The sequence below is a fragment of the Ochlerotatus camptorhynchus genome, unplaced genomic scaffold (genome assembly GCF_037179485.1).
Source record: "Ochlerotatus camptorhynchus isolate MF236.1 unplaced genomic scaffold, CSIRO-AGI_Acam_v1.1 ptg000203l, whole genome shotgun sequence".
Classification (NCBI taxonomy): domain Eukaryota; kingdom Metazoa; phylum Arthropoda; class Insecta; order Diptera; family Culicidae; genus Ochlerotatus; species Ochlerotatus camptorhynchus.
In genome coordinates, this window is record NW_027040693.1 from 779,342 (window position 1) to 802,621 (window position 23,280).

Here is a 23,280-nt window from a genome sequence, read left to right on the forward strand (position 1 = left end):
CTGGGAACGGCGGACTCCATCGATTCTATTTTGCAAGCCAATGAAAATCTGCTTGAAAATTTCCTCAAGCATCAAATTGTTTTGATATTCTTCAGTCGAATCCTGCCACAAACTCTGAGCCAGAAGTGGTCGAGCCCAAATGACGGAAATCAAGTTTGTTTATGTTCTTGTTTTGTCCAGTGTGTGTTTTATTGGTAATTAAACCCAGCTGAGTCACCTACACTGTGCTGGTTACAAAGCTTTCTTAACTAAGTCAACTGGCTTCTGCCGTTTATCTTACCATTAATAATGTGATTTTAAGGTAAATAACTATTTTTGGCTAAGACTATTTAACAATTTTTTGAACACGATACCAGAAGGCAAGACCTCGGGCAAGACCATGTGGTGGACGAGGAGGGCGACTCTATCTACGATACATAAAAGATTGTGTTTTGCTATAGCTGCGTGCACGCTGAGTAGATAGGCCTTTTTAATAGGAACTAAACGATCGATTCAACCTCTGGTGGTGAATAGGAGAACGTCAAAAAGAGTGTTGTGAGCAAAAATTTTCGCCTTGAGACATAGGAAGCGGAACACTTTTTTACTTTTCCTGATAAATTGATTCATGTGAGATGCTCCAAAACTTAATCTAAACGTTTTTGCAAAGATCCTGCTGGTGTTCAGTAATATTTTTGTTAAGAAAAATGGAAAATTAGAAAAGTGCCTAAGTGGTTATGATCTTCCGGATTTCTTGTGTGTGAATAGTTAAGGTACAAATCAGTTCAGATCTGTGGAAAATCGTACAATAAGACAATTACCGATGGAAATTGGCAAGATGTTGAATGAAAAATGCTTTAATTTGCGTTGTGAAAAATAGTTATTCTGATGTAAACAAACGGTTTGGTTGACGTTTTTTCTCAAACTCGCGTGGCGCACTCTAGGTTGGTGGTGCATTATAAAGGCGTATAGAAAGAAGATTGATGACGATTCATTCTGAAGATTTCCTGCAAAAAGATGATGCACTATGCAAGTAGATGCAAGAAAAGGAAGATTTTTATAGCATTGAGTTGCTAGTGTGAAAATTTTAGAGCATCTAGAATTGAGTTGTAACATGTTATAACTCGCCAGTCTGACAATAACTCTTAACATAGCCTTAAGCGCTGGCCAGACTGAGCAGTTATAACATGTTATAACGGTTGTCAAATAATTGCAACCCAGAAACCACCATCAAGATAGCGCTATAACATCTAATAACATCTAATAACTTTGTAGTCAGAACGTACAATTAGTTTGCGTGGGTTAAGAAGAGTTTCGTTAAATTGACGCTTGAATCTTTGATTACAAAGGCAGATACGTTCTTTTGAAAACCCATCCTTTAATGAACCCGTCACTGAAAATAAAGCATTTCATACTACACGGAGAAAAAATACCACCCAAGATTTTAGTTCTTTTTACTTAATATTGAGTTCAGCCTCTCACTTGCACTCTTTATTGTTGTCAAAAAAGGAACGAGAGTTTCGACCCAACGATATAGTTCAGCTTTTGACGAGGCTTTTGAGTAAATTGCATATTCTCAAATTTACGTGAGTTAAACTAAATTTTGGTTAGAATATACTTAAGAATAAGTTTTTTTTGCTGGTGTTAACTGGAAACTACTATATGCAATTTACTCAAATTTGGGTTATTGGACTGAACTTCGAAATTGAGGGAAAAGTACTTAATTTTGGGAAGTTTTTCATCTCCGTGAAGAGTTTCGTCAAATTGATGTTTGAATCTTTGTTTACAAAAGCAGATAAGGCTGTCAAATTCACTCTTGAGTTACCGAGGTCTATTCTGCGCCGCGAGTGAGGTGAGGTGACTCGAAAATAGAGCGATAGAGCTGTATACTTTTAATATGATCAAACCTGTTCATTTAGTTTATGTTAAAAGGCGGGATTTCTATATTTATTCTGCATTAATTACGAATAGATAATTTTAATTACCGTCAGTACTACTTCAAAACGCATTAATTACTTTAAGTACTTTTGATTGCATTTTAACTTCAATGCACCGGTTCTTTATATTGTGTGCCCCTCGGCACATTACAGAAGGGAAACCCAAGTAGGCACAGCTGAACAATGGGTATACCAGTGTTTGCAAATTCTGATGAGACCCGTATAAAGCCAAAAGGCTACTAGGGAAGTGCAAATAAATCAGTGAATCAAAAAGTGGTTCGTTTTTCCTACACTGATAAAATTTCAAATATTGTTTTTATGTGTCCCACACATGAATTTTTGCAATGTGATCAACAAATGATATCTATGGGTCGGACACATACCTAATTTGTGTACACATAAAAGCCATGTGTATCCACACATACTATTCATTTGACTCATAAATTTCATGTGTGCTTCTGGGTGGATTCTGTTTATGTGTGGTAACATGCAAATCTTGTGGAATTTTACATGGAAATTCGTCAATAAAAATGTGTGGAATTGGGTTCTTTAAGTGTATTGAGGTAAATGCAAATTCGTAATCTGCATTAAAAATGGAACCCAAACCCAAAATTTCATCAATTTTGGTACACTGGAACTATTTTAAATAAGAACGATTACATTTGCAAAAATCACCTTATTAGCGCCCCTCGGTGTCACTTTGTATCGGAGCGAGCTGTCATTTTGTCAGTTTAGTGTCAAACAGTGAAGTTATTATTTTGCTTTAAATCTTGGTTTAAAAATCGAGATGAAAGTGTGTGGGTTCGAAAAAAATATCGCTGTGCTCAGAGAACGAAGCTCTTTCAGGTGATATATAAAAACCCAATATATTTTTCAAATTTAAAGAACCCAATTCTATTAGTGTAGAAATACTCAGAGGGAAAGATGGGCGGAGAGAATGTTTTGAGCCAAATGAACTGCCAAAATCTGAGCCAATCAAACATTCCCATTATATTTTGTCCGAGGATTTCTTATCCTTATTAGATTAAATTTAAGAGTATTGCAATCGAACAGAAATTCAATCACCTTTGTGTTTCGTGTGCTTCTCAAATTCAACTAGTTTTTGGAATCAAATACAATATTCTAACTCCATTGTTTAATTGAAGAAATGTGCAAAATATTGCGATGCAATCAATTATTATTTTGCACGTAAATCGAATCAAAAATATAAAGTCATGTGAAATGCTGGCTTCTAGCAAGGGTTGCAAGATAATTTAGGTACAAATCCCTGCTGCCGAATTGTATTTTGCTTTCTCCACCTATCGCTTCCTCTAAGTATTTCTAGTTTTTCTCTAAAGCTGGGTTTAGACTAGGCAAGTCAAATGATCAACTCAGTTGAATTCAATTGGCTTGAAAAGTTGAGCCTGGTTTAACTTTTTTCAATTCAAGTGAGTTGATCAAGTCAGTTGAATGGCATGGTTTACACGTTCAATTCGCGTTCAAGTCAGTTGAATTCAACTGACTTGATCAATTGACTTGCCCTGTCTAAACCCAGCTTAAGAGGGTTTTTCTGCTCTACAAGCGATGCGTTGTGGTAGCGTTCCACACGGGCTTTCTATGTGCACTCACACTATCATAGCATGCTGTCTTAACTGCAGGAAGAAGATGCCTTCTACCGCCAGGTGCCCTAGTGTTCGCAAGTGACACGTGCAGCCACTTTCTGATCCGAAATTCCACTCCTGTGCCTAAGGCTTATACTTATACCACTCGAGTTGTATATTTCAGTGTTTTTAATTAGGGCAATTTTCTGCCGAAAAATTCAGGATCTGAATCTATCAATCGGTATTCTAGGTATTTTTTTTATATTGGTCTTATTTTTTTTATATTAGGATAATAGTCTTTTTAACATCTTTAGGTCATTCGTGACTTGCCCGGGGATAAGATTTGATCTCGTGACTTTGACGTCAGATATATGCTGCCGCTGGAAGCATAACTGTCCCATGTTACAAAACACAAAAATGAGAAAACTGCAGTTAAAGCACCGACAAACCGACATGAATGACCATACAAATTTCTGATCAAATTGAAATTTGAATTTCGCGAAAAATGTGTATCCTAGCCACGAACACGCATACAAAATGTATGAGTTGGTTGGTGTCTAAACTATTCCGGGCAAATTATTTTTATCTAGATAACAAATTTCTATGGTTTTTGACATATGGGATCGCTGCACATTTGAATCCAACGTTATGGATTCTCGATCAAGAGTTGAGCTTAAGTTTCATGTCGGTTTGTCGGTGGTTAAAGTTTGAATAGACTTTTTGCTGCTATCGTAAAAATGCACAGTTAAATTTGGTTCTACTTAGAAAAACCGACGTAATATAACTATTCCATAGAAAGTTTGTCAAAATTATGCAAAAAAAAAGAATTTGTTCCATTAACGAATCTTCTGGGGCACTTATGCCGCGAATTTCTCTGACGAGTTGAAAAATGTACGCATATCTATCCCACTGTGAACGTGTCGCAACTTTTGAAAACTTCAAATTGGTGGTTGGCAGTGCAAAGAGAAACGTTGACATACTTGATATGCAAGTAACTGACCTCTGGGTGGGTAGATCACCTTTTCGTGGTACGTTACGGGATGTAAGATCTACCTCCGATTCCTAGTCTTGACTACTTCAAACTAGGGGAACATAATTTTTCAGTAATCAAAGGAACACATCTTAGTCCTTGTTACTTTTTATGTCTTGATGATAGTGACAAGACTCGGTTTTGTCAATCTTGTTTTAACTCCTGAGTACCAATGCTACCGATGCCAGGAAGGCAGCTCCCACACCTGGACATCCATCAAGTCAGGAACCGGGGACCAACAGCTTTGCTTCCCTTTCCAAGGAAGGCGTGATCAGAGATGTTATGCCTCAGAACATCTCGGCGGCACCGACTGGGATTGAACCCAGGCCTGCTGGGGTGATAGGTAATCACGCTTATCATTACACCACCGGCGCCGCTAGAGGATGATCTTGAAACAAGGAAAAAATGAGTTAGTTAGTCTTTATCTATGTGATTCCTAATCTTCTATTCATTGTTCTTTAGGTTGAAGTGGTTAAGACTAGGGTTCTGATGCATGTTCATTATCGGTGTCATTTCTTAATTTTGTTGCTAAGGAATCCAATTTTGACTGAGAAAAGGGGCGCGCCATTGGACGGTGTTTCAACACTTCGAAGGGTATAAATAGCGGGACCTTACAATTAGAGTCGGATCCTTGCGATTCATGCCAGAATGACAACTGTATAAAATACGAATACTCCATCAATTCTCAATAGTGATGGAGTAATACCAACAATCAATACGAAACTAACGATTTTAAATTGGCTCACCACTTTAGTAGCCTATTGGTCCCAAGCAAACGATTAACGTACCCTATTCTAGTTGAAATTCTATTACTACACTATGTTTGTTTTGATTCGCTATGAAAGTTTTACTGATAACATCAGGGGTGTGTGGATTCATGCAGAACATGCAGGGGTGAGTGAAATAGCTTGAGACTGCTTGGGACCGTTGTTCTGGTACTGAGTGAGCCAAAAATAATAATGATTTTCTTCGGGACCCAGTGGTCTTAGAGTTACCTCTATGGTAATACCATAGAGGTAACTCTAAGACTAGAAGGTCCCAAAATAACGTGCTCAACTTTTTGGCTCAGCTCTGGTACTCTCTTCGGTCCCAAGCTAATGATTCACCCCTCGAAACATAGGAAAAACCAATAACCCCTCATTTTATCTGTCAAACTTTCATAGCGAATCAAAACAAACATTGCGTAGTAAAGGGTGATACGGTCAAAATTTGGTCAAGGGAAAACGCGTGTAAATCGGTGAAATCGTTTATTTAAAAAATCAAATTAAATTTCTTTTTCAAGTTCAATTAGTATAAAATTCAGGAAAAATATTCAGTTAGGCTTCCGCTTTTCCAAATCCGAATTGCCGGGCCTTACGCTTGACCCCTGCCATCAGATTTTGTACAGCCACCTTCTCCACCTTCTTCGCCGCAGAAAGCCAGTTTGCCTTGAACTGCTGCTCGCCCTTAGCAGTTTTTTTGGTCTTCTTTAGGTTCCGCTTGACAATAGCCCAGTATTTCTCAATTGGGCGGAGCTCTGGCGTGTTGGGAGGGTTCTTGTCCTTGGGAACCACCTGCACGTTGTTGGCGGCGTACCACTCCATGGCCTTTTTACCGTAATGGCAAGATGCCAAATCCGGCCAAAACAGTACGGAACAACCGGGTTTCTTCAGGAAAGGCAGCAGACGTTTATTCAAACACTCTTTCACGTAAATTTCTTGGTTGACAGTCCCGGAAGCTATGAAAATGCTGCTTTTCAAGCCACAGGTACAGATGGCTTGCCAAACCAGATATTTCTTTGCGAACTTTGACAGTTTCATGTGCTTGAAAACATCTGCTACCTTTCCCCTTCCTTTTGCCGTATAAAACTCCTGTCCAGGAAGCTGCTTGTAGTCGGCTTTGACGTAGGTTTCGTCGTCCATTACCACGCAGTCAAACTTCGTCAGCATCGTCGTGTACAGCCTCCGGGATCGCGCTTTGGCCGTCGTATTTTGTTTATCATCGCGATTTGGAGTCACTACCTTCTTGTAAGTCGATAGTCCGGCTCGTTTTTTGGCTCGATGCACGGTTGTAGACGATACACCCAGCTTATTTGCGGCATCTCGGAGAGAGAGGTTAGGGTTTCGCTTGAAACTACCGGCAACTCTCTTTGTCGTCTCAGCGGCTTCCGGTTTTCGATTTCCCCCCGATCCAGACTTCCTGGCTGTCGACAAACGTTCCCCAAACACTTTAATTACATTTGTAACGGTTGATTTGGCAACTTTTAGCGATTTTGCCAACTTTGCGTGCGAGTAGCTCGGATTTTCGCGATGCGCGAGCAAAATTTTGATACGCTGCTCTTCTTGCTTGGACGGCATTTTGACAACTGAAGAGTGAATTCCAAAATCAAAATAGGAGCGACATTCTACACACACACACCTTCAAAATGAGGGGTGTTCAGGTTTTTTAAATGCAAAATTGAAAGAAATACGTCAAGTTGATATTGACCAAATTTTGACCGTATCACCCTTTATTAGAATTTCGACTAGAATAGGGTACGTTAATCGTTTGCTTGGGACCAATAGGCTAGTCTAGTAGTGAACTAATTTAAAATCGTTAGTTTCTTATTGATTGTTGGTAATACGACATGCACTAAACTAAGGACACGGGATATACTACAATACATTAAATTACTGGTCGCAGTGGTGTTGGGTCCCGAACAGAGGAAAAAAACTGACTTCTTCCAAGCCAAGTTTAATATCTCACAGTACACGTTGAACTTATTCAAGCCTCGCCCGTACGTGGCCATTATGAGAAAAGTGTTTTTTTTTTCAAAAAGGACTTTATGTGCTAGGATGCACAAGCAACATCAACAGTGAGGACCTTACATACTGCAAACTGTTTTCCAAGAAACTACTCCAGCTGATCGAAAAGGATACGTTCTCTACTGCAGCTAACATACTCTAGCGAAGGTCTCATCGTCGAATTGAAGTGGATAGGAAGGCCTCTCTGTTGGCAGTTGTCGTACCTGTGAAGAGGAAAAATATGTTTTGTTGAAACTCCGACCAAGCAACATGCATTGGAATAATAGTAATGTAAGGTTAACCGTTGTATGCATTTCTTTGATTTTTAAAATAAATCTATTAATTTTATTCCATAGTTTTTCAATACCAAATTATCATGTATGTGACTGTCGGTCAGTTTTCACAGTTATCGAATGTGCCACTCCAGTTGATGAGATATTCATTTTTGGTGACTTCAATCTGCCAGGTGTTTCGTGGAGTCCATCTCATAGCGGATTCCTGTATCCAGATGCTGATAGTTCTACATTTCACGCAGGAGCTACTAGCCTTCTCGACAATTACAGTGCAGCAACGCTTTCTCAAATTAACCATGTAGTTAACGAAAATGATCGTAGTTTGGACCTCTGATTCGTGAGCACGTAGACAGGGCTCCATTAATTCCTCTACTCCTTGTGCACTAACTAAGCTAGTTCCACATCACCCTTCTCTAATGGTCACTGTTGAGGACAAACTCGTGCGTGATTTCGACGATTATCCTGCTACGGTTGACCACCGTAGCATCATAGATGTATTGTCTAGCATGGTATGGGAGAACATCCTTGATTCAGATGACGTTGAGGCTGCAGCGCAAACCTTTTCACATGTCTTGGCATATGTCATTGACAGACACGTCCCGAAAAGAACTCACCACAAAGTGTCTCACCCTTCCTGGCTGACGAGAGAGCTACGTCAGGTTGAAGTCAATCAAGAGAGCAGCATTGAGAAGATTTAAAAAGTATCGCACGCTTCCTCTGAAACTACATTATGTGAGGCTGAATCACATTTACCAGCGAGTCAGTCGTGAATGCTTTTCAAGTTTCCAACGAGGCATCCAGCGCTAACTTAAGCTAAATCCGAAATCCTTTTGGAACTACGTGAACGAGCAACGCAGGGAATCCGGCCTCCCATCGCCTATGGAATTCAACGGAGAAGTTGCTGCCACCGTTCAGGATATATGCCGCCAGTGTATTCACTAATGAGATATTAACTGACGACCATACATATTAACCTGGCTGCCAGGAATGTTCCAGTAAATGACCAAACGCTGGGTGCAATTGATGTTAATGCTGAGATGATTTCTACACTCATAAAATAAATCACATAACCAGTGGAAAATATCCATGGGAATTTCACATAACTTTCATGTGATCCAATAATTGAAAATTGCACCATTAAATCACAAATCGTCGCCTGCCTCGCATAACTGGTTCCAAACGTAAACAAGCCATAAAAAACCTTTCAGGGTTTGTTTACGTTTGGAACCAATTTCATTCATTTCATACAAGAATGATCAGTAGGCTAATTTGACACCACGTGCCCACAGGTAGTCAGTCAGTTTGGATGTGTGAGGCGATGTGTTTTGCAACTTCAATCCAACGTATACGGTAAGAAAAAAGTAAGTTCTTTTCCCTCATCTCGGCACTATGGTTCAAGAATCAAAAATTAGGTAAAACGGGTCAACTTTACTACCCCTGTGGAGTAAAGCCCTACAGTAAAAGTATGGACGACTGTCAAAAGTTGTTCCAATCGAACCGTCAAAATGCACCGCTTTGCTCGATTGGAACAGCTTTTGTTCAGTTTTGTAGTGACAGTCGTCCATACTTTAACTAGAGGGCTTTACTGTGGAGTGGTTAAGATAATCTAGTCAAAAGTAGGTAAAAGTGATGTGGCCGTTGGGTATTTTTTTCTTACCGTGTACGAATGAATTTTTTTACGACTACCGATAACTACCGATAAAAGTTTTGAGAACCTACCGATAATGAAAAAAATAATCTGGCCACCCTGGTTCCATCCGTATTTTTGAAAAGAAATAGGGGAATTTACGTATTCTCGTCAATCTAAGCAGCGTCTGCACTTCTACTAGCATTTTCTAAGCGTCACGCACATATATGATGTGTCTGTTTGTTTACATTCATCTGCTGCTTGCTTCTCTATCCATTCCAGTCGACAGAATTTTTCAAAACGTTTTGAAAGCGTTTTTACAACGCTCCAAACTTCTCAGGTGAGTGTGACTATTGTCGGCAGCCTCTTTTTCTTCGGCAACCTTCCCATTAGAACTGCGTGTTAACCAGCTGTTCTATTATCGGCAACTCGAAATCAACCCCATTTTGTAGTGCGTATGCTTTATTTGAAGAAAAATGTAGCATTACTGGATTGCTCGATCGTTCAAATGTAATCAGATTGAAGCTGAAAGGCTAAACAATCGTTTGGACACATTCAGGAAAGTGCGTTGATGGGAAAACATAGTGAAATTAACGTTTAAATTTAGGTTGCCGAAAACAGTCAATGGGTGCCGAAGCCAACATTTACCCTATTGCTAGCTTGTTAATTCCGCTTCATTGTCTGTTCCGCATGTCTCTCTTCAGTGGCGTATTTTCATCCTACTGGAAATTTGCGCATATGTTTCCCGTTCACAAAGGGAAAGAAACGAGCTGTGGATAACGATCGAGGAATTATATCGTTAAGTGCCGTTTCGAAGCTATTCAAGCTAGTGATTATGGAACCGTTGCTGTCTATAGTCGCTATATTCATAGTCTGGCGGATAGAATCTCGGGAACCAATTGAGCTGTCAAATAGCGTAACCAATCGAGCAAATCACGACCAACATCAGAAAAGAGCACATCAGCTATTGCGAACAAAATTTCGGAAACAGTTTTCTCGTGACTCAAGGCTCTCCTACATAAACTAACACCATCTTTAGTTGTGGAAAGTTTCCCCTATCCGATAATGCTGGAAATTTACCTTCGATTGGCGAGGTAATCAAAGTTTTGTTTATAAAAGTTGATAATATCTTGTCAATTGTTGGTCTACAATATATTGAATTGGTTCCGTTTTTTGATAGATCGAAATTCTATTCGCCAGAGAATTTTTTTCTCTACTTGGGTTCTGCTCGAGTGATTTTTTTGTTGAGGATATCAATACTTTGGTTCTACAACTAGAAGTCAAGCTAATAGAGATCTGAAGTTTGTAAAGTGTGAATCTGAACCATGAAGTCTGAGCAGTGATACTCAAATTGGCTGGTTCCACATTTCTTTTGTGGTTCGTCTTCATAAGGGCTGTACTGCAATGGCTGCTTCTGAGCCCCGGGCAGCGTGTATTTTTACAAGTGGCTTTGAAACCAAGGTGGAGCCTCAAACGAACTCGTGACTTCCCGATATTATGTGGCGGATCGCTGAACCTATCAAAAGAGAACATTACTCGGGGAATTGCAGACAGTAGAGTCGGTGTATAATGAGTCACGCCAAGAGTGAAGCCAAGTCTACCTATTGAACTGTCAAAACGGCTACCTATCGTGCAAAGTAAATAAACATTACGATGCTATGAAAGGTTCACGAAAGGTGTTGCAATAAAATATAAAATATAATCGAAGAAATGAGCATAAACACGCAGTGAGCGTTAAATTGTCATGGGATACGCTCGGTAACGATTAGTAATGAGAATTTCTACTATTTTTTGTTAAGATAATTTGACAAAATCACTGATATAATAATTTACTACAGCCGCAGTATTTTTTCTCTCGCTAGAAGTCATTTGAAGTTGTTGTAGAAGTCCTCTGTTGCCAAGTGAAAAGAATTGGAATCTTTCGAAAACCGTGATGCGAGTTCAACTGTTTTTCTCTTGGCGTGACTCATTATACACCGACTCTAGCAGACAGATGAACCAGAATGGTATATGTTGGTTCCTGTCAAGAAGTGGATCATCTACAATTGAGATTGCTACGCTGAAAAGTGGCACAGCGGCTTGTTGCAGACTTGGTGAGATCGTTGTTTTTTTATCGTTTTTTGTCAGTTTGTACTTTGTTTCCGTGAATCCATGTTTGAGGTTGATCATGTGCCCACGGTTTGAGAAGGAGTAGACTGTGCGTGTGATCGAACGTGAGGTTTATTTTTTTTTTGTGGAGTTTTTTTTTTATCTATAATCGGTTACTGATCTTGCCCAGGAGACGATGTCTAGATTGTCAGCGAGTTCATTAAGACAGAAGAAGTCCTGCGAAAGCTGCATCTCATTGTATCTAGTTCTAGTTCGTCCCACAATTAGTTCCATCATTCGTCTCAGCGTTGAGTTGCAGCGCTGAACCTGACAATGGGCACGAAAAGGCTTGCCAAAGCACATATACTTAGACAAATTAATATAAATTTAGGTGCTCTGAGAGCGATATATATAAGCCTCAATTTTGACATAAATTTGATTTTAGTCATAACAGACGCGAAATATAGCTCAATCAAACGTACTTTTCGTCGAGCAACGAAGTTTTCAGTCTCGGGGTACGTAATATTACATGACATGCTTGTTTACGTCTCATTTTTTATGTGCATCAAAAATGGACTACATAGCTCGTTCCACTTTGTAAATTTTTATCTTTTCAAACCAGTAACGTTGGGGGATCACCTTTTTGTGGTGCGTTACTGGTATAAGATCTACCACCGAACCCTAGTTGTGACAACTTCAAACTACGGAATCAGGATTTTCCAGTAATAAAAGGATCACATTTTAGTTCTTGTTACTTTTTATGACTTGATAATAGTGGCAAGACTCGGGTAGTGGCCACCGCCGTTATGCGTTTCTATATTGTATATTTCACATCAAAAATATTGTTTATGTTCATAGATTTCACATAATCCTTTTCCCTTTGCCCTTCTCCTATTCCTTTCCCTTTTCTCTTTTCAGAAAGCGAGTAATGGCACTATAGCCATAAGCCTTAAAAGGCTAGGACAAGAGTTAGTGCTCATGTCCCAACCGTCAGAAGAAAATGGAGCATCACTTAACCTTTCTAGCTTTGATGCTTCCAACGATCAACCAATCATATAATTATCAAAATCAGAACGTACGGTACGAGATGTCCACGTTTTTTTCCATTCATTGGATTCTGAATCATCTTGCCCCTAAATGCTGCACAGTAGGCCTGGCCGTTTTGATATGTGTGACACATCTTCGATGTGAAAAATGTATCAAATAGACAAGAAAAATGATGGAGGTATATCCATCATTTTCCAGGATGCTTTCAAGAACTCGCTGTGTTGGTGTTAGATTAGAGATTAGATCGAAATTCTATTTGCCAGACTATGAATATAGCGACTATAGTTTCCACCGGTATTTTAGGGTGTTTTTTAAATGAAAACAATATAATATCAAAAAGAGGGCTTGGAATTTGAAAACTGATTCGGATCATGCACTCGCAGGCTAAACTGAATCAAATATTACAAAATTGTAATCAATAATGTTTAGTTGTAATGTCATTTCTTTCATTCTACATCACCACTAGGTACGCGTTATAAATTTGAATCGTTTTTATTTCTTCCATTTTATTTGTGTTGTTATATCATACTTCTTTAATAATAATAGTAATTAATTGATACGAATAATAAAATATATTTATATGAAAAAAAAAAATACTGTACAGCTACTATTTCATAGAGAATTGTTTTTCTTTCGTCCCACATCTTGTTTTTTCTTCGATTTAAATCTATTCCAACGACAGGCATTGCAACTCTCTCTATCTCTCGAATTCGAGGGCAAACCTTTTTTTTTTTTTGTTTTCTTTAGTTGATTGATTTCGCAAGGAAAATTACAAATTTTCTCCCACAAAACCAGCACTAAACCGAACCCATTTCACCGTTTTTTTTTCTTGCTTTAATCGTTTCGTTTTTCTTTAGTATAAGTCCATTATACATATAAAATATGCTTCCTCTCTGCAGTACTGGTTCCTAAATGGAAAGATATCGATTAAAAAACTAATAATACAATAACTTAAAACTCGAAATAGAAAACCTAATGAAATCCTACAGTTTTCAACTCATGTCTTGCGGTTTTTGTTCTGTTGTTCCGTTGTAATTTGTGGGTTCACTTTCAACCACGGTATAAATTTTGTTTATAGTATAAAAACGATTTATATGTTTATCTCCTGCTTCAATTTGTTTCCCTTTTTTTTTGTTCAATAAATATACACAAGCGAGAAAATAAAATCTTCCATATCGTACAACTATATAAGATACAAAACAGAAAAAAAGTCTGCTTCCATTCTCATTGCAGTTTCCTTGCGCTTTATTCGATTCATGTCTTTTCGTTCGGATTGATGTGTGTTTGTGTGTGCGTGCAGACCAAGCAGCATGCTATTTTCAGACTGTAAATTTTTAATTCGAAAATTGGACTGTGTGCTGGTGTTTGTGTTTGAAGGTAGAAAAAAAAAACAGCAGCTATGTTTCTGTGTATCTGTGTGTGTGTGATAAGTGTAGTGTTGTCTATTGTTTTACGTATACAATGCATTAATACAGGGTTACTAGCTGATAGTTTGTTGTTTGGTTGAGGTTATGAATTCGGAAGGTAAGCAAACTGTTACCGCTGCTTTGAACGCAGACAATGCTTCGTTTCTCATGAAACAATTCACAGGCGGCGATAATAATCATAGGTAATAATAACTATATGCATACGAGTCTCTCTGTCTCTATCAATCAAACATATATACGCGTGGGTGTGTGAAGCATTCCGAATGATATATATTATAGCATACTTTATACAAAGAAATCTTTCAGTTTGTTTCATTTGTGTTTGTATAGTTGTTTACACTCTTAAAAATTTAACAGTGCTTTTTTGCGTTCTTTCTACTCAGCCATCAATGTTCCAGGAAAAGAAAATTGGGTGAAATAATTTACATTCTTCAAAATCGTATATAAACGTAATATTTGCAACATTCTAGAATTTTGGAAAGGAATCGAGTTTCCTTTTGGAAATTGGTCGTACCTGATTTAGCAGCGAAAATAAATTAAATAAATTACCACGTCATATTAACACGAAATCTACGGTTTTGTACAAATTTTGATGTTGGCCGAGAGGTATAGAAAAAAAACTATACTTGTGTATATTTTTCGTAATTCTAACTACAATGTGTGTGAGTGTGTGTGTGCTCGCTTTAGAACCTAAACGTGTGTACCTGACTTGCGGTAATACGAAATTTGTATCACCATGCTGAGGGAAGTACTCATTCAATCAAAATATATATTTTGACGAACTTTGATGCACGAATACCTTCTTTCAGTTGTTTGTATATGTTTTCAAAATAAATGCTTGTTATGAGTACATGTCTATCGGTTCAGCATTTAAAAAAGAAAAGAAAAACTTGCCTTGGAATGTATCTGTGTGCGTAAAATGTTTCGAAAAATAAGGGGTTTTGGAAAACTACATCTTTGTTACGTTATTTTTACATGAAATCTGTGGCTCTGATTAGAGTGCATATTCTTCTTCTGGCAGCACGATGTTAAGATATGTTATTGTTGGATTTTCCGGAACGATTTGCATGTGAATATAAATCATCTGATATAGCTTTTTTTGAAGAATAATACTTAAAGGAAAAAGTCGACATAACCTCAATAGACAGGGCTTTCGCATTTAATTCATAGGTAAAATCGAAGAAGAATGCTAAGATAGCACAATCGAAGAAAAAACTTTCTATTTTAGTGTCCTTTTTCACGGTCCCTTTCATCCAATGAATACCCCCCCGTATGCAAGGTGTTTTTGGGCTTATGCTGCCCCCTCGGTAGAGTTGAAATTTTGTTCTTTTTTATCAAAACAATCACACCAAAAATCAGAGATGTCCCATTTTTTATTTACTCGATTAATCTAATCGATTATCTTGCTGTCATTTTTCCACCAATGAGAGTGCAGAACATCTTCTGAAGAAGTTAATGCTTACTTGGCATGATATAAACGACGAAAAATAATTAATTTTTTTCGGATCGTTGATCGATTAATCGATTATTCGAATAAAAATCGGACGCCAATAGTCCATTCTACACTGAGGCAAATAGACCTAAGAATTTCATAAGAGTCGACTTATGAACGACAAATATGAATTTCAAAAGCGCGACATATGAAAGATTTTCGTCTAACATAGCTCTTTTACGCCTTTCGCCATTCCATTTTCTTAAGCGTTGAAAGACGAGTGGTCTCAACGTCCATGGTTCGGTTTCAGTCTGCTCCAATTTATTATTTTTTTATCAACATTATTTTTCATAAGGCAAATCAATGAAATTCATACTGATTTCTTGTGGCTAAAATTCATAAGTGTTTCTTATGGAATTCTTACGTTCTTTTGCCTGCGTGTATGTGCGCGAGTATTGATGGTCCGAAAGTGAGGATAAAAGGGGTTGAAACAGTTGACGTTTTTTACTACACTCGCTTCGTTGTCGTGCGCGACAGTCTGTTTGTATTCGAACACTCATGCTCTACCGTCGCCTCTTTCACACAACACGAGCGGTAGAATAACATTCGAGCTAAAAGAAAATGATCAAAATAGCTATCATATGACATGTGTGATTTCGTTGTAATTCCTCAATTTGGTGTAAATCAAACCATTTCTGATCAGAAATATTATTACTAGGACATCATTGCTTGCTATTTTCAGAATTCACACAAGCACACCATCAGCAGCTCTTATGATGAGAAAAACTAAAATACATACATTCGTGACGGTCTTCGGCGACAGTGTCGTATGACAGAGCCTGTCATATGACATTTTAGTTTGGTACTGTACTATGATAGCTTGTTTTGCAAGTGTCGGAGGCAAAGGCAGTCAATTATCACAGAAAATGTGTCGACTACCGTGACCTCTTACAAGACTGATAACAATAACAAACCAACATTTTTGGCTGAAGCGAAAGTGAGGATAACAAACCTCGCACTTGAAAATGGGATTACGCAAGTGTGCAAGAAGAATGTGAAACGTCATTTTGACATCCACCGTTAATGTGAAAATAAGGGCCATTCATAAATAATGTAAGAATTTAAAAGGGACCGGGGCTAATCATAAATGACGTCCGCATGGTAACTGAAAATAAACACGAGGGCTGACCGTTTGGTAAAACCATAGAGGTAACTCTAAGACTAGTAGGTCCCGAAGAAACGTGCTCAACTTTTTGGCTCAGCTCTGGTACTATCTTCGGTCCCAAGCTAATCGATTCACCTCTCGAAACATAGGAAAATCCATTAACCCCTCATTTGATCTGTCAAACTTTCATATCGAATCAAAACAAACATTGTGTAGTACTAGAATTTTGACTAGAATGGGATACGTTAATCGATTTGTTTGGGACCAATAGGCTAGTCAAGCAGTGATCCAATTTAAAATCGTTAGTTTCGTATTGATTGTTGGTAAAACTGCCACCAGTTGAAAAACTAAAGGAGAGCCAAATGCCAAAAAGTAAAATATGGGGGCACAGTGAAAATGTTAGAGCAATCTAGAGTTACTCTGAGAAACTCTTTTGCTCTCTGAGCGAATCTTTCTCTCATTGCTAGTGGATTTTTGCAAAAGATCTTATTTATTTCTTGACAACAATTCAAGTTTAAGGTTCGTTTGAAGTTTTTTGAAATCTTCAGCTGGATATTTAACCTCTTTTGTTTTGAAAGTGATTTCACTGTTGTTGATTTTAAATGTCTTGAATACTAAAATCCGAATCAAACATCGGGATACAGAATAATGTTTCCTCATCATCGGAGTCACACTCAGGTTGTAGCTCCAAGCATGCCGGAAAGCGAACAGCAAGTTTTTATTATAAAACAAACCAGAAAATGGAAGCAATCTCTGCCTTTTTCTCGGCACTTTCAATAATTTTAATTCTTATCTTGCGTAATATTTTAAAAGGGTCTACAACCAAAATATAAACAAACCAGAAAATGCATTGTAAATAATCTACCTACTTCTATTCCTATACAAGACAAACTAAGTTTATTTGTTCGAATTTCTACAGTCTACAATGATTTGTCCGAAATAGATAAGACACGAACCAACGCATAAATTTTGTACGCGTGTTCGTGGCTAGGATAAATATTTTCCGCGAACACAACGGCAGATGTCAGTTTTGTGCTTTGATCAGAAATTTCTTTGTAATTTGTATAATCATTCATGTCGGTTTGTCGGTGGTTTTAGCGTGCGAGCTAACAAATGATTCGAATAATTTCTTTGATCGGCCATTTTGAAAATTGAGTTAGGGGAAACAGCCCTATTGTTGCGGTACGTTAGCAGGTCTCCATACACGACAATAGGCTGCTAACGTACCGCAACAATAGGGCTGTTTACCCTAGTTTGATAAAGGAGGTTCTTATCTTAGCGTCCAAAACTTCAAATACAACAGGAAAAGGATTTGCAGCTGAGTTATTGACGAAAGAGAAAGTTGATGAAGAGAATCGATCAATGCAGATAGGACTGCAATGTTTACCTAGAATTGGCAGCTATCAAGCGGTGCTATGGAATGGTATCAGAAACTGATTTGTTTACGCTTTGATTATAAGCCCTTTTTAAATGTTACGCGATATATGCCTTGTTCATTTTTTTCCACTGCGGATCAGAGCAGGCTTGCTGAAACTCCTCAAACTCAGTGGAGGTTTTAAAACACTCTTGTCCTGCGAGTTTAGCCAGCCCTCACCTCAAGTGAGTGGCAGCAGGAATATGGAAGAAGTAAACAAAAACTACTCGAGAGAGAGGGAGAGTGAACTTCAGCGAGAGGATGATTTGACGTGAGGTGCGCTTTCCGAGACACCGGATGACTTTTTTGTTCGACTCAAAGAAGCTCAGAGTTCATCCAGAGTGAAAGTAAGAGCGTGTGATAGAAAACATGAACATGAATGGCAGCAAACCTCTCTCATTTTATCCCCATTCGCTCACAAGCCCTGAAGCTCAGTCGAATTGGCGTTGACGGCACCGCCGAAAAATCGTCTCTTCTAGAGTCGGTGTATAATGAGTCACGCCTAGAGAAAAACAGTTGAACTCACATCACGGTTTTCGAAAGATTCCCTTTCTTTTAACTTGGCAACAGAGGACTTCTTCATCAACTTCAAATAACTTCTAGCGAGGAAAAAAATTAACGGCTGTAGTAAATCATTATATCAGTGATTATGTCGAATTATCTTAAAGAAAAATTATAGAAATTGTCATTACTGATCATTACAAAACGTATCGCATGACAAATATAATGCTCACTGCGTGTATATGATCATTTCTTCGATTATATTTTATATTTAATTGCAATACCTTTCGTGGACCTTTCATAGCATCGTAATGCTTGTTTACTTTGCACGATAGGTAGCCGGTTTGACAGTTCAATAGAGATCTAAAATCTAACATCCATATATAAAAATGAAGAAGAAGAAGAACCAAAAGGATATCGCAATATCACAACTACTTAAAAAGGTAGCGCGCGGTCTCACGCACACTTTTTTTGCATCTGGAGAACTCTATAGGTAGACTTGGCTTCACTCTTGGCGTGACTCATTATACACCGACTCTAGTCTGTTCTAGCAAAGATTGACAGTTTGTTATGGGAATTTTCAGTGGAGTGAAAGGATAGTACCAACAATCAATACGAAACTAACGATTTTAAATTGGCTCACCACTTTAGTAGCCTATTGGTCCCAAGCAAACGATTAACGTACCCTATTCTAGTTGAAATTCTATTACTACACTATGTTTGTTTTGATTCGCTATGAAAGTTTGACAGATAACATCAGGGGTGTGTGGATTCATGCAGAACATGCAGGGGTGAGTGAAATAGCTTGGGACTGCTTGGGACCGTTGTTCTGGTACTGAGTGAGCCAAAAATAATAATGATTTTCTTCGGGACCTACTAGTCTTAGAGTTACCTCTATGATAGTACGAAGTCCGCCATCTTTCACGCACAGTCTGACGTTTGCTTATGGATTTTACCATTGGAATAAAGAGCTACAGAGTCGCCGTCAACGCCAATGATTTGGCAGTAGGAATTCTACTCCTCAGAAAAATACTACGCTCAGCTCATTTCAAACTCGCGAGCGAAGCTCCATCAAGCCTGGATCGGAGCAAATCAGAGTTACTCTTGGTTTTAGCCATCTGGTTTTGAAGGTTAGCTATTTTGGAAGATTTTCGGGATTCACTGCATTTTGGATTTGATGGAAGTCCCTGTAAGCCCTCCAGAATATTTTGCCGTTTGAGTCTTCCAGATTTAAAACTAAATCTGCCTTCGAATATCTGGAACATGATAACAATTTTGTAAACATGTTTGCTTTCACTCCATTGTTAAAGCTATGAAGTATTCTTATTAATGTTGTTAAAATATATTAGCTACCTTTTTTGACACAAGGGCGCTCGTGTCGTCCGAAAGCCGTGCTTTTGAATAAACGAAAGAGTGGAGGACCAAGCTGTTCATATAATATTTTTGATATTAGGTTTCAAGAATGTTCGACACAATCTTGGAGCCCATTATGAAGAGTGGATCCCACAATTCGAGCAGTTTAAAATAACATTTGCTACCACTCGAGCATTAGGCCGTTCGCAATGCTGAGTTTCAAAATTGTTTTAAACTACTCGTCAATTCTATAATTTGAAACTGTCAAAAATAAAACTGCAACACGATCAGCGCAACGCACAGTTCTAAAACATGTTTGTAGTCATCAAGTTCCATAAACTTTACTGTTCTCTATGAAGTTCTCCGTTTTTTATTTGTGGAGCTCTTCGAAACATCTTCAACACATCCAAAGAAAATTGAAACAGAGTTCCATTCGTGTTTCAAACTCGCTCAGAAATAAAACAGAATAGTCGAGCAGTTGCAAATCTGGTGCAAAATAGTGCTCGAATAATGAAACTGCAACTCAGCATTGCGAGAGGTGCGTTTCTGTTCTAGTTTCAAATTGAAACAGTCCGTATAAAATACAACAGCATTGCGAACGGCCTTATAAAATACAACAGCATTGCGAACGGCCTTACCATGGTCAATATTTTGATTTTTTTTCTTCTAATAGGGTTAACTACCCCATTTCCGGCCTGTTAAGCACAACCTGCACTTAGTCTTTCTTAATCTAATCTAATTTCTTAATCCAAATGGAATGTTATTATTACAAATGGCTTTCAAATTTATTTACCTTTCCGTACGTACCTAAGATTTGATAGAAAGAAACCAATCGTTGAGATATTGTCAAAAGTCTAACAGTGCGTCTTGACGCCAAACTCGGCCTACGGGTTCTAAACTCGGCCTAACGCATTGAAACGCCAATGAATTCACTTCGGCCTATCGGATGAAGATAAAAATTGATTCGGTCGGAGCGCTTCTTTTGTTTTTGGAAATAATGGGTGCAAACCTTCATATCACGCGTTCTCATTGACTTCGTTTGGTATATTATTAACTAAAATATCGTACCAAACACATAATTGCCTTGTTAACTCTGTTAACCAAAATGGGCGATTAGGCCGAAATAGTTCTCTACCCTACCTACTTCGAAAAAATAATCTTGTTTGTGCTCTCCCTAGAAAAAAATCAACCTCATTTTCTCAAAATCGATGGTAGAATGTCGTCCTTATACTATTCGACTATGTAATTAATGGATCATATTATTCGAGCAGTTCAAAATGACGTTTTCTAGCACATGATTTGAAAAAAACAACCTTCTAGAACCTCTTGAAAATAAAGTATTATTTATGCTAAGCTAGAAAAATCTGGAGTTTATTGCTTCAATACTCACTCCAATACTGCTCGACTATGTGATTAATTGAAGTGACAAAAATTATCCTATTTGTGTTCTAGAATACCATGCACCTGCACTTCAGTTTCCAGGATTATCGGAACGGTGCTTTCAAATCTGACTAAATCCTAGATAATATAGGATGAGGAACTGAAAAAGATCTTTCTATTCGCGAAACTGCATACCTTCAGGCGCAGTAAAGGTAAATTATCAACCAAATTTCTCCATTGTATACACATCCAACGCTTCCAAATCCTTCCTACCATAATCCTGCAGATTCGCAAACCACTAAAATACTTTAAAAATTTCATGCAAATTTTAGGTTTTAAAGTGTCAAACTGAGAAAGGATTTTGGAAAAAAATCAGTTTTCGATCTTGAAAATAATCAAATACTGGACTTAAGAAAAAAAATTAAAGGTTGTGTCCAAAGCACGACTGCGTTATTGACGTAGAATTACGAGATTGTTTTTGATGCTTCATTCACTAATATATTAATAACAAAATAAATGGTTTAGAAACTTAGCTTCAAAATGAACAATTCATTATTAATTTTTTTTTTAAATTGGGTGGTTATTGAATTAATAATAAATCCTAAAATGCGGATTACCTTTAGCCGCTTTCTTGTTGGCTCGACACAATCGAACGCGTTCAGCAACGGTCCGCGTCTGTTTTGCAGGTTTCCCCGAGGGGGGGCAACACATCTAAATCTCAATTCTAGATGCTCAAAAATCTCACACTAGCGAATCAATCTTCGAAAAATCATCTTCCATTTCTCGCATCTACTTGCATCGTGCTTCATCTTTTTGCAGGAAATCTTCAAAATCGACATAAATCTTCTATCTATCTACTCAGCGTGCGTGCAGCTAGCCTGCCTCCTGGTCTCTCATGCGCTTCCGATAATCGCGGAGATTATTTGCAACCATGTGTTGAGACATTCTGAAGGTTTCACTTCGAATATTGACTCTCTCCAACGTGTAGTGTAAACACTGCAGCACTTACTGTACCAATTGGAATATACATCAGAGAATGCTACAATGCATAATCACGATGGTGTTTCAATATGATGTCTGTGTTTGGGATACAATCACAAAATTAAACTTTGATTGCATTTCTTTTAGCACACGCCGGTAAGCTACACGGACTCCTCCCATCATGAGTAGTTTGCTATCGAGTAGCGACACTCTCCCTTTGCGTAGTTTGCCAATGTCAATCTTTCACAGCAATGGGCAATTAACGAGTTATTAACGAAAGATGAAGAGAATCGATCGAAATCACTTGCACCCCTGCTTCCAAGTTTGGTTACAAGATTACAACTCTGGAGAACAGTTTGTGTGATTTTTGGGGGCGTGTGGATCAACTCTTTACTGTAATAAACTTGTTGGCCCTGAAAAGGTCCGTTTTGCTGCCAAAGTTGCTGATGATTTAATCTCCAAAAACGTACAGAGTGCGTCTGTCGCTTCAAAGCGTAGACGACATCCATGGCCGCTTACGCTTGGCGTGTTCAGAGTAAGTGACAGCATCACGGATCACGTTTTCCTTCAGCACACCTTGTGTTTTTTTCGTAGATCAGACCGGAGATACGTTTGACACCGCCACGGCGAACCAGGCGACGGATGGCGGTTATCACGAAGAACCTTGCGATGACGCTTGGCGCCTTTTTTACCAAGACCTTCTACTCATTTGCCACGACAAGTCATTGTTGCTTGTTAGGTAGAATAATGGACTACCTAACCTGCCTCCACCTTCCTGTTGCTATTGCTGCTTCTGCTGCCTGCTCACCACGCCGTCCCAAGCGAAAACGGCTAGACAGCAGCGCTCTCTTATATCTTTTCAGGTTAAAGCAGAATGATGTGTTTGGGTTTGGGAAGAACGTTTATTTCATGAAAACAGTGACCACATTACCATTTTTTCAATAGTTTCTTGTTGAAAATCATCAGTCGGAAGCAGCAGAATTTCTGATCGATTGGTGATAAAATTATTGAAATTGGTTCAGGGGCAGCTGAGTTATTAATGTTCAAAATCTTTCATAATTTTGTTACATGTTCCATTTTCGGTTTTCACAAAGTGTACCCCCATATAGAAATCACAGACGTAGTACTACGTCAAAAATTAGACTTCTGACATTTCTAGATAGAGCTGGAATTAGGGCGTAACAGCCTTTGTAAACAATGACTTCTCTTGTTGATTTCTCGGAATTCAAGGCACGCCTACACAAACCAACATATTCATCGGGTAGGAGAAGTCTTCCTCTACTCGAT